The sequence below is a fragment of the Pan troglodytes genome, chromosome 11 (genome assembly GCF_028858775.2).
Source record: "Pan troglodytes isolate AG18354 chromosome 11, NHGRI_mPanTro3-v2.0_pri, whole genome shotgun sequence".
NCBI classification, from domain to species: Eukaryota; Metazoa; Chordata; class Mammalia; order Primates; family Hominidae; genus Pan; species Pan troglodytes.
Window position 1 is genome coordinate 55,788,093 of NC_072409.2, and position 11,628 is coordinate 55,799,720.

The following is an 11,628-nucleotide window of genomic DNA, read 5'->3' on the forward strand; positions in this document are numbered from 1 at the left end:
GAGGAAATGGTAAGTACAGTGAAGTGGGAAAGGCTTTGGGGTACTTGAGGAGCAGAAATCAGGCCAAAGGGATTGGAGCTGAAGTTCTGATTCTAGGTAGAATATAGGAGGCAGTGGCACTGCATCACTCCCACTGCAACAAGTAGTTCAAAAAGTAAAGAAATTGGAAATGTAATCGTTTTAAAGATATCCGAGAGCTGTGGTGGCATAGATGATTAGATGGACTACAAGTGAAGTTGAGATGACTCCTATTTCCTTCACTGAGAGGCAAGGTTTCTGTTCAGACTTGCCCTAAGCTGAGGTGTTTCGCCAGGGGAAAGAGAAGACAATAGAGCTTACTTTCTATGTAGCTTCATTGAGGTACGACTCATGCACCGTACAATTCACCCATATAAAATTTACAATTCAATATTTTTTAGTGTTTTAGAGATATGTGCAACCATCCCCACAGTCAACTTTTGAACATTTTTATCACCTCAGAAATAAAAGCCATGGCCGGGCGCAGTGGCTCACGCCTGTAATCCCAGCACTTTGGGAGGCCAAGGCGGGCAGATCACGAGGTCAGGAGTTTGAGATCAGCCGGGCCAATATGGTGAAACCCCGTCTCTACTAAAAATACAAAAATTATCCAGGCACTGTGGCACGCGCCTGTAGTCCCAGCTACTTGGGAGGCTGAGGTAGGAGAATTGCTTGAACCCTGCACTCCAGCCTGGGTGACAGGGCAAGACTCCATCTTAAGAAAAAAAAGAAAGAAAAAAAAGCCACATGCTTCAGCTATTACTCCTTGTCTTCCTAAGCAGCAACTAGGCTTCTTTCTCCCAGTAGATTGTCCTATTGTGGACATTTCATATGAGTGGAGTCAATAATATGTGGTCTTTTGTTACTGACTTCTTTCAGTTAACATAATGTTTTCAGGTTTCTCCATGTTGTGGCATGTATCAGCTCCTCATTCCTTTTTTGTGAGTAAACAAAAAATAACAAAATTTAACATTTTAACCATTTTCAAGTGTACAGTACAGTACTGTTAACTGTATGCAAGTTGTTGTGCAATAGGCCTCTGTAACTTTTTCATCTTGCCAAAGGGAAACTCTATACCCGTGGAAAAACTACCCATTTCCCCCTCTTCCCTAGCTCTGGTTGTCACATTCTACTTTCTGTTTCTATGAATTTGATTACTTTAGAAAACGTATACACAGGGAATCATGCAGCATTATTCCTTTTATGACTGGCATATTTCATGTAGCATAATGTGCTCAAGCCTTATCCGTGTTGTAGCATATGGTAAGATTTTCTTCTTTCTTTAGGCTGAATAATATTCCAGTGAATATATGGTTTATACATTAATGATTTGTCAGGAGATATTAGTGTTCTTCCAACTCTTGGCTATTGTGAGTAATACTGCAATAAAGATGGATGTGCAAATATCTTTTCAAAATCCTACTTTAAATTTTTTTGATATATACCCAGAAGTGGGATTGCTGGACTATATGGTAGTTCTGTTTTAAATTTTTTGAAGAACCTCTGTTTTCCATAGTGGCTACACCATTTTACATTGCCACCAACAGTGCACAAGGGTTTCAAGTTCTCTATATCCTTGCCAGTATTTCTTATTTTCTGTTTCTGTTTTGTCTTTTTGGATAGTGATCTAGCTAAGAGATGTGAGGTGACATCTCTTTGTGGTTTTGATTTGCATTTCTCTGATTAGTGATATTGAACATATTTTTATATGTTGGCCATATTGATGTCATCCTTAAAGAAATGTCTATTCAAATACTTTGTTAATAGGGTGTTTTGTTTGTTTGTTTGTTTGTCTAGTTTTGATGTTGTTGAGTTGTAGGAATTCTCTATATGTTTGGATATTAACCCTCATCGGATACATGGTTTGCAAATATTTTCTTCCTTTCTGTAGGTTGCCTTTTCACTCTCTTCATTATTTCCTTTCTGTGAAGAAGATCTGAAGTTTGATTTAGTTCCATTTGTATATTTTTGCTTTTATTTCCTCTGCCTTTGGTGTCATGTCCAAGAAATCATTGCCAAATCCAAAAACATGAAGCTTCTCCCCTATATTTTTATCTTACTAGGTAATTTTATAATTTTATAAATTTTAGTTTTATAAATATAATTTTATAAATTACAGTTTTATAATTTTAGGTCTTACATTTAGGTCATTAATCCATTTTGGTTTGTTTGTTGTTTTGAGACAGGGTCTCTCTCTGACAACCAGGCTGGAGTGCAGTGGCATCATCACAGCTGACTGCAGCCTCAACCTTCTGGGCTCAAGCAATCTTCCTGCCTTACCCCCACCTCTCCCAGTAGGTGGCACTACACGGTGCGCGCCACCACACCCGGGGGAATTTTTACATTTTTTGTAGAGACGGGTTCGCAGTGTTGTCCAGGACTTGAGCGATCCTCCCACCTCAGCCTCCCAAAGTGGTGGGATTACAGGCGTGAGCCACTGCACCTAGCCGTTAATTCATTCTGAAGTGATTTTTATATATAGATACAGGAAGGTAAGGGTCTAACTTCATTATTTTACATGTGAATATCAAGTTTTCTCAGCACCATTTGTTGAAGACACTATCTTTTCCCCATTGTATAGTCTTGATGCCCTTATGGCAGATTATTTTACCATATGTGTGAGACTTTATTTCTGGGCTCTCTATTCTGGCCCATTGGTCTATATGTGTGTCTTTATTCCAGTATTATGCTATTTTGATTACTGTAGCTTTACACTGTTTTTTGAACTTGAGAAGTGTGAGACTTCCAGCTTTGTTTTTCTTTCTCATAACTGTCTTGACTATTTGGAATACTTTGAGATTCCTAATGGATTTTGGATTTTTTTTCTGCTTCTGCAAAAAATTCCAATGAGATTTTTATACGGACTGCATTGAATCTGTAGATTTGGGGGGTAGTATGAACACTGTAACCATATTCTTTTCCAATCCAGGAACATGGGATGTCTTTATATTTATTCATGTCTTCATTAAGTACTTTCAGCAATATTAAGAGTATTCAGTATACAGGTCTTTTGCCTCTTTGGTTGGGTTTATTCCTGAGTATTTTATTCTTTTTGATGCTCTTGTAAAGGGGATTTAAAAACATTTCCTTTTCTGATTATTTATTCTTAGTGTCTAGAAATGCAACTGATTTTTGTGGGTTGATTTTGTTTCCTGCAACTTTACTGAATTAGTTTATTAGTTGTAACAGTTGTCTGTGTGTGTGTGTGTGTGTGTGTGTGTGTGTGTGTGTAATCCTTCAGGTTTTCTACATGTAAGATTATATCATCTGCAAACAGAGATAATTTTATTTCTTCCTTTCAAAATTGAATGCTTTTTACTCCTTTTTCTTGTCTAATTGCTCTGACTAGAACTTTCAGTACTGTGTTGAATAGACGTGACAAGACTGGGCATGCTTGCCTTGTTTCTATTTGTAGAGGGAAAGCTTGAGTATGATGGTAGCTATGGGCATTACCTATAGGGCTTTTAATATGTTGATGTAATTTTCTTTTATTTCTATATTATTGAATTTTACATGAAAGGGTGCTGAATTTTATTAAATGCTTATTATTGCACTAATTGAGATGATCATGTTACTTTTTTACCTTTCTGTCAGTTAATATAGTGTATTGCATTGACTAATTTTTGTATGTTGAACCATCCTTGCATCCCAGGAATAAATACCACTTGGTCATAGTGTACTGCTGAATTAAGTTTATGATATTTTGTTGAGGATTTTTGCATCAATATTTAGCAAGATTATTGGTGTGTAGTCTTTTTGTGATGTCCTTCTTTAGCATTGGTATTAAGGTAATACTGGCCTCATAAAATGAGTTTGAAAGTATTTTTTCTTCTGAAATTTTTCAGAAGAGTTTGAGAAAGAGTGATGCTAACTATTCTTTAAATGTTTGGTAAAACTCATCAGTGAAACCATCTAGTCCTGGGGCTTTTCTTCATTGGGAGATTTTTGATTACTAATTCAATCTCCTAAGTTATAGATGTGTTCAGATTTTAATTTATTCACAATTCAGTCTTGGTAGGTAGTATATTTCTAATAATTTATTTCTTCTAAGTTATCCAATGTACTGGAGTATTGTTCATAGTAGTCTCTCGTAATCTTTTTACTTCTGCGTCCTCATTTTTAATGTCTCATTTCTGATTTGTGTTACTTTAGACTTCTATTTTCTTACTTATTGAAAGAATTTGTTAAATTTTTTATTTTTTAAAAAACTCTTATTTCATTGATTTTTCTATTTTTTAAATTTATTCTCTATTTCATTTATGTTTTCTGTAATCTATGACCTTCCTTTTGCTAACTGTAATCTAGGACCTTCCTTTTATTAACTTTTGATTTAGTTTGCTATTCTTTTTCTAGTTCTTTGGGATACAAAATTATCTCCAATTATTGATTGGGGATCTTCTTTTAAAAATACGAACATTTACTGCCACAGTTTTGGTGTGTTGTGTTTTCATTTTCATCTGCTTTAAAATACTGTTAAATAGTGATTTCTTGACTCATCAAGTTGTTCAAGAGTATATTGCTTAATTTCCATATCTTTGTGAATTTTCTGGTTCAGAGTTTTCTAGTCCAGATTTCTAGTTTCATGGTGATTTGAAAATATAGTTGGTTTTCTTTCAGTTTTTTTTTTGAATTGTTAAAACTTGTTTTGTGTCCTAATATGTGTTCTGTCTTGGAGACTGTTTTATGTGCACCTGAGAAGAATGTGTATATTAACATAGGGTGGAATATTGTTTATATATCTATTAGATTCAATTCACTTTTAGTATTGTTCAAGTCCTTTATTTCCTTATTATTTTTCTTTCCGGTTGATCTATTTATTATTGAAAGAAGAGTATTGTAATCTCCTCCTATTATTTTTTTTAATCTAATTCTTCCTCCAGTTCTATCAATGTTTGCTTCATGTATTTGGGTGCTCTGCTGTTTGGTGCATGTAGACTTATAAGTGTTGTACTGTGAATTGACACTTTCATCAATATAATGTGTATTGTTTTTCTCTTGTGACAGTTTTTAGCTTAATGTCTATTTTGTCTGATATATGTATGGGCACCCTTGCTATTTTGGTTACCTCTTGCATGGAATATATTTTTCTATTCCTTCATTTTCAGCCTGTGTGTGTTTTCAAAGCTAAGTGAATCTCTTGTAGATAGCATGCAATTGGATCTTTTTAAAATTGATTCTGCCACTCGGGCTTTTGACTGTGGAGTTTAATCCATTCACTCTTAAAGTAGTTATTGATGGGGAAGGACTTACTATTGCAATTTTGTTAATTGTTTTCAGTATGTCTTAGAGTTGTTTGTCCCTCTTTTCCTCTCTTGCTGCCTTTGTGTTTCATTGATTTTTTTTGTAGTGATATGCTTTGAGGACTTTCTTATTTTCTTTGGTATGTCTTCTATAGCAATTTTCCCTGTAAGTTACCATGGGGATTATATAAAACATCTTATAGCTGTAACAATTTATTTAAACTAAACATTTAATTCAATTGCATACAAAACCTCCACTCTTTTACCTCCAATTCACCTTACATTCTCAATGTCACAAATTTTACTTTTAGTATTTTGTATCCATTAATATAATTTAATAATTATGGTTATTTTTATGCTTTTATTTATACCTGATTTAAAAATGATTTATGGACCACTATTGTAGTATGACAAGATTCTGCATTTTTTTTTTTTTTTTAGACAGAGTCTCACTCTATCACCCAGGCTGGAGTGCAGTGGTGCAATTTCAGCTCGCTGCAAGTTTTGCCTCCTGGGTTCACGCCATTCTCCTGCCTCAGCCTCCTGAGTAGCTGGGACTACAGGCGCCCGCCACCATGCCCTGCCACTTTTATTTTATTTTATTTTTTATATTTTTAGTAGAGACGGGGTTTCACCGTGTTGGCCAGGATGATCTCAATCTCCTGACCTCGTGATCCGCCCACCTCAGCCTCCCAAAGTTCTGGGATTACACGCTTGAGCCACCACGCCTGGCCTAGATTCTGCATTTGACTATATGTTTACCTTTACCAGAGAGCCTTATACTTTTGTATGCTTTCAAGTTGGTATCTAGCTTTCTTTTATTTCAACTGAAAGGACCACCGTTAGTAATTCTAGCAAGGTAGGTTAATGGTGACGAACTTCTTCAGCTTTTGTTTATCTGGGAAGATCTTTATTTCTCCTTCATTTTTGAAGGGCAGATTTGCTGTCTACTCTTAGTTGGCAGTTTTCTTTCTCTTTCAGCCCTTTGAATATACTACCCCATTCCCTTTCAGTCTGGAATGTTCCTGCTGATGAGTTTGCTGATAATCTTATGAGAGTTCTCTTGTATATAAGTCACCTTTCTCTTGCTGCTTTCAAGATTGTCTGTCTTGGACTTTTGACTGATTATAATGTGTCATGGTGTTGGATCTTTAGGTTCATCTTAGACAGAGTCCTTCAAGCTGCTGAAATTTGGTTGTCCATTTCCTTTTTCAGATTTGGGAAGTTTTCAGCCATTTCTTCAAATAAGCTCTCTGCCACAGGCTACTCTTCGTTGTGCAATCTGTGGACCCAGTTGTCATCTGCCACCACTGTCTAGTTATCTTTTGACTGCCACAAGTGGACTCCAAAAAATCTCCAAAAGAAATTGTTACCATAACAAGATGGCCAACTAGACACAGCCAGGAAGCACTGCTCCCACTGACAGAAACCAAAATATTGAGTAAACCAATGTATTTTGAGCCCATCTTCAGAGAGAAAATGCTGAGAGTCATTACAGACGTGATGCAGACAACAAGGCTGAAGAGGGAGGAAGCTGGGAACCCTGCACAGGATACTTGCATGACAGGGCTAGTTCCCAGACCTGAATGCCTCCTGGGGAAGGGATAAGTGAAGGGATGGAGGGACAGGCCACTCTCACTGTGGACCTCTGGGATCCTAGGTACATAGAACTTCACATTCTCCATGGACATTTGAGCTGGCAGGGGAATCTTCAAAGAGAGTAGGCAGAGACAGGGCTTCACCGGCATGGAGCCTAGGAGCTTTTGTGCATGTGGCAGCTGTGGCAGAGCATGGCCTAGACACCCATCCCCCAGGGCTCCCCACCTCCCTACAGGCAGCTCTAGCCTCAGCTGATTGCTGGCCCAGGAGAGAGTGTGGCTGGCTTCCCTGTGGGACTGGGAAACTTCCAGGGCCCCTGCCTGGCCACCCTGCAGGAGGTGTGCACAGAGTAGCCTCTGCTGCCAAGCCTGGATGCTTTGCTTCACCTGAGTACCTTCCTGGTGGCCTGGGAGCACTTTGGATCCCCCAGAACAGCTGGGGCCCAATCTCAAGGGTCTGGAGGATGAAGCTGAAAGCCAGTCCTAGCTCCCCAAAACTACACAAATACATGGAAATTGAACAGCTTGCTCCAGAGTAACTCCTCGGTGAACAATAAAATTAAGGAAGAAATTAAAAAATTCTTTGAAATAAATGAAAATAGGGACACAGCTGACCAAAATCTCTGGGACGCAGCTAGAACAGTATTAAGAGGAAAGTTTATAGCACTAAGCACCTTCAGCAAGAAATTAGAAAGGTCTCAAATTAACAATGTACCTTTGCAACTAGAGGAACTAGAAAAAAAAAGCCAACCTTAAAGCAAGCAGAAGATAATAAATATCTAAAATTAGAGAAGAACTGAATGAAATTTAGACACAAAAATCCATAGAAAAGATCAATGAAACAAAGTGTTTTTTCTTCAGAAGAATAAACAAGATCAATAAACCACTAGCTATATTAACAAAGGAAAAAAGAGAAGATCTAAATAAGTACAATCAGAAATGACAAAGAAGACATTGCAACTGATCCCACAAAAATACAAAAGATCCTCAGAGACTATTATGAACAGCTCTATGTACACAAATTAAGAAAACCTAGAGAAAATGGATAAATTCCTGGAAACACACAAACTCCCAATATTGAACCAGAAAGAAAATGAAAACTTGAACAGACCAATAAGTTCCAAAATTATATCAGTATTAAAGAAACTGCCAACCACAAAAGAAGAAAAAGAAAAAGGAAAAGAAAAGCCCTGGACCAGATGGATTCACAGACAAATTCTCTCAGACATAAAAAGAAGAACTGGTACCAATCGTATTGAAACTATTCAAAAAAATCGAAAAGGAAGGGTACCTCTCTAACTTATCCTACGAAGCCAGAATCAGTCTGATACCAAAATCTGGCAGAGACACAACAAAAAAAGAAAACTTCAGGCCAATATACCTAACGAACATAGGTGCAAAAATTCTCAACAAAATACTAGCAAACTGAATCCAGCAGCACATCAAAAAGTTAATTTACCACAATAAGGCAGGCTTTACTCCTGGGATGCAAGGCTGGTTGAACATATGCAAATCAATAAGTGTGATCCACCACAGTAACAGAATTAAAAGCAAAACCCATATGATCATCTCAGTAGATGCAAAAAAAGCTTTCAATAAAATCCAACATCCCTTCATGATAAAAGCCCTCAACAAACTAGGCATCTAAGGTACATACCTCAAAATAATAAGAGCCATCTACACCAAACCCACAGCCAACATCATACTGACTGGGCAAAAGCCAGAAGCATTCCCCCTAAGAACAAAAACAAGACAATGATGCCTACTCTCACTGCTGCTATTCAATGTAGTACTAACAGTCCTAGCCAGAGCAATTAGGCAAGAGGAAGAAATAAAAGACATCCGCGGCTGGGTGTGGTGGCTCACGCCTGTAATCCCAGCACTTTGGGAGGCCGAGGCGGGCAGATCACGAGGTCAGGAGATCGAGACCATCCTGGCTAACACAGTGAAACCCCGTCTCTACTAAAAATACAAAAACAAAAACAAAAAACAAACAAACAAACAAAAAAGACATCCACATGGGAAAAGAAGAGGTCAAATTATCTCTCTTCACTGACAGTGTGATTCTCTCTTTTTTTGAAACTGAGTCTCACTCTGTTGCCCAGGCTGGAGTGCAGTGGCACCATCTCAGCTCACTGCAGCCTCTGCCTCCTGGGTTCAAGTGATTCACCTGCCTTAGCCTCCAGAGTAGCTAGGATTACAGGTATTCACCACCACGCCCGGCTAATTTTTGTATTTTTTAGTAGAGATGGGGTTTCACCATGTTGGCCAGGCTGGTCTTGAACTCCTGACCTCAAGTGATCTGCCTGCCTCAGCCTCCCAAAGTGCTGAGATTACAGGTGTAAGCCACCATGCTTGGCCACTGATAATATGATTCTATATCTAGAAAACCCTAAAGACTCTGCCAAAAGGCCCGTCAAACTGCTAAATGACTTCAGTAATGTTTCAGGGTACAAAAATAATGTACAAAAATCCATAGCATTTCTATATATAACTGAGTACCTCAGCCTCGAAATACATTTTTAAACTATTTTTTTCCTTTCCTTCCTAATCTCAGAATGTAGCCTTATAGTGTAAGACTCTTTGTTATGCCCTTTCCCAACAGGCATATCTGTGCACAGTGCTTGCTCATCTAACTATGTGCTTGCTTAGAAATTCCAGGAGCCAATTTTGAAACAAACCAGGCAGAGAGACCAAACCGCAGATCTTCCCACTCAAGGGGAGTTACGCCCAAGTCAGGATGATGCAAATCAGATCTCTAGATGGGCGATTACTTGAGATAACTATGGGAACAAGACATGCAGCTATGCACTCCCTTTTCACTACTCACGTCTATATCCCACACCTCTTTCCTTCTTAAACCCGTTCACTCAGCCCAGAAGGCTGAGATGGCTCTTTTGAGGCTTATGCCCAGACATTCTCCCATCTGCTAGAATTTGACCAATAAAAGTTGCTTTCCTTTCACCACACCTCAGTTCTCATGCTTTGACTTCTGAGAGGAGAGCAGCTGGACTTGAGCTTCGTTACATATACACCAATAATGTTCAAGCTGAGAGCCAAATCAAGAACACAATCCCATTTACAATAGCCACACACCAAAATGAAATACCTAGGAATACAGCTAACCAAGAAGGTTAAAGATCTCTACAAACCTGACAATGTTGGTGTTGTCGTGTTTGGAAATGATTAACTAATTAAGGAAGGAGCTAGAGTGAAGAGGACAGGAGCCATTGTGGACATTCCAGTTGGTGAGGAGCTGTTGGGTCATGTGGTTGATGCCCTTGGTAATGCCATTGATGGAAAGGGTCTATTTGGTTCCAAGACCCATAGGCGAGTTGGTCTGAAAGCCCCTGGAATCATTCCTCGAATTTCAGTGCAGGAACCAATGCAGACTGGCATTAAGGCTGTAAATAGCTTGGTGCCAATTGGCCATGGTCAGTGTGAGCTGATTATTGGTAATGGACAGACTGGGAAAATCTCAATTGCTATTGACACAATCATTAACCAGAAATGTTTCAATGATGGATCTGATGAAAAGAAGAAGCTGTACTGTGTCTATGTTGTTATTGGTCAAAAGAGATCCACTGTTGCCCAGTTGGTGAAGAGACTTACGATGCAGATGCCATGAATTATACCATTGTGGTGTCAGCTATGGCCTCAGATGCTGCCCCACTTCAGTAACTGGCTCCTTACACTGGCTGTTCCATGGGAGAGTATTTTAGAGACAATGGCAAACATGCTTTGACCATCTATGACAACTTATCCAAACAGGCTGTTGCTTACCATCAGATGTTTCTGTTGCTCTGCCAACCCCCTGGTTGTGAGGCCTATCCTGGTGTTGTGTTCTACCTATACTCCCAGTTGCTGGAGAGAGCAGCCCAGATGAACAATGCTTTTGGTGGTGGCTCCTTGACTGCTTTGTTAGTCATAGAAACAGACTGGTGATGTGTCTGCTTACATTCCAATGAATGTCATTTCTATCACTAATGGACAGATCTTCTTGGAAACAGAATTGGTCTACAAAGGTATCCACCCTGCCATTAATGTCGGTCTGTGTCTCCTGTCGGATCTGCTGCCCAAACCAGGGCTATGAAGCAGGTGGCAGGTACCATGAAGCTGGAAGTGGCTCAGTATCATGAGGTCACCACTTTTGCCCAGTTCAGTTCTGACCTCGATGCTGCCACTTAACAACTTTTGAGTTGTGGTGTGTGTCTAACTGAGTTGCTGAAGCAAAGACAGTATACTCCCATGGCTATTGAAGAACAAGTGGCTGTTATCCATGTGGGTATTAGGGGCTATCTTGATAAACGGGAACCCAGCAAGATTACAAAGTTTGAGAATGCTTTCTTGTCTCATGTCAGCTGGCACCAAGCCCTGTTGGGCACTACCAGGGCTGATGGAAAGATCTCAGAAGAATCAGATGCAAAGCTGAAAGAGATTGTAACAAACTTCTTGGCTGAATTTGAAGCTTAAACACCTGTGGGTTTACATCAAATACCAGTTCAGTTTTGTCATTGTTTATTCTAGTAGATTAGTTTCATTTGTGAAAGGGTTACTCTCATACTCCTTATGTACAGAAATGACATGAAAAGTAAAGGTTCCATAATGTGAAAAAGAAAAAAGATCTCTACAAGGAGAACTGCCAACCACTGCTGAAAGAAATCACAGATGACACAAATAAATAAAAAAAAATTCCATGCTGATGGATTGGAAGAATCAATATTGTTAAAATGACCATGCTGCCCAAAGCAGTTTAAAGATTTAATGCTATA

The 11,628-nt window shown here is 38.7% G+C and overlaps 1 pseudogene; it reads left to right on the top strand.

Moving 5' to 3' along the window:
* The first annotated feature begins 9,956 nt into the window (after positions 1 to 9,956).
* LOC112204419 (ATP synthase subunit alpha, mitochondrial-like) lies at positions 9,957 to 11,369 on the top strand (annotated as a pseudogene).
* Positions 11,370 to 11,628: the final 259 nt, after the last annotated feature.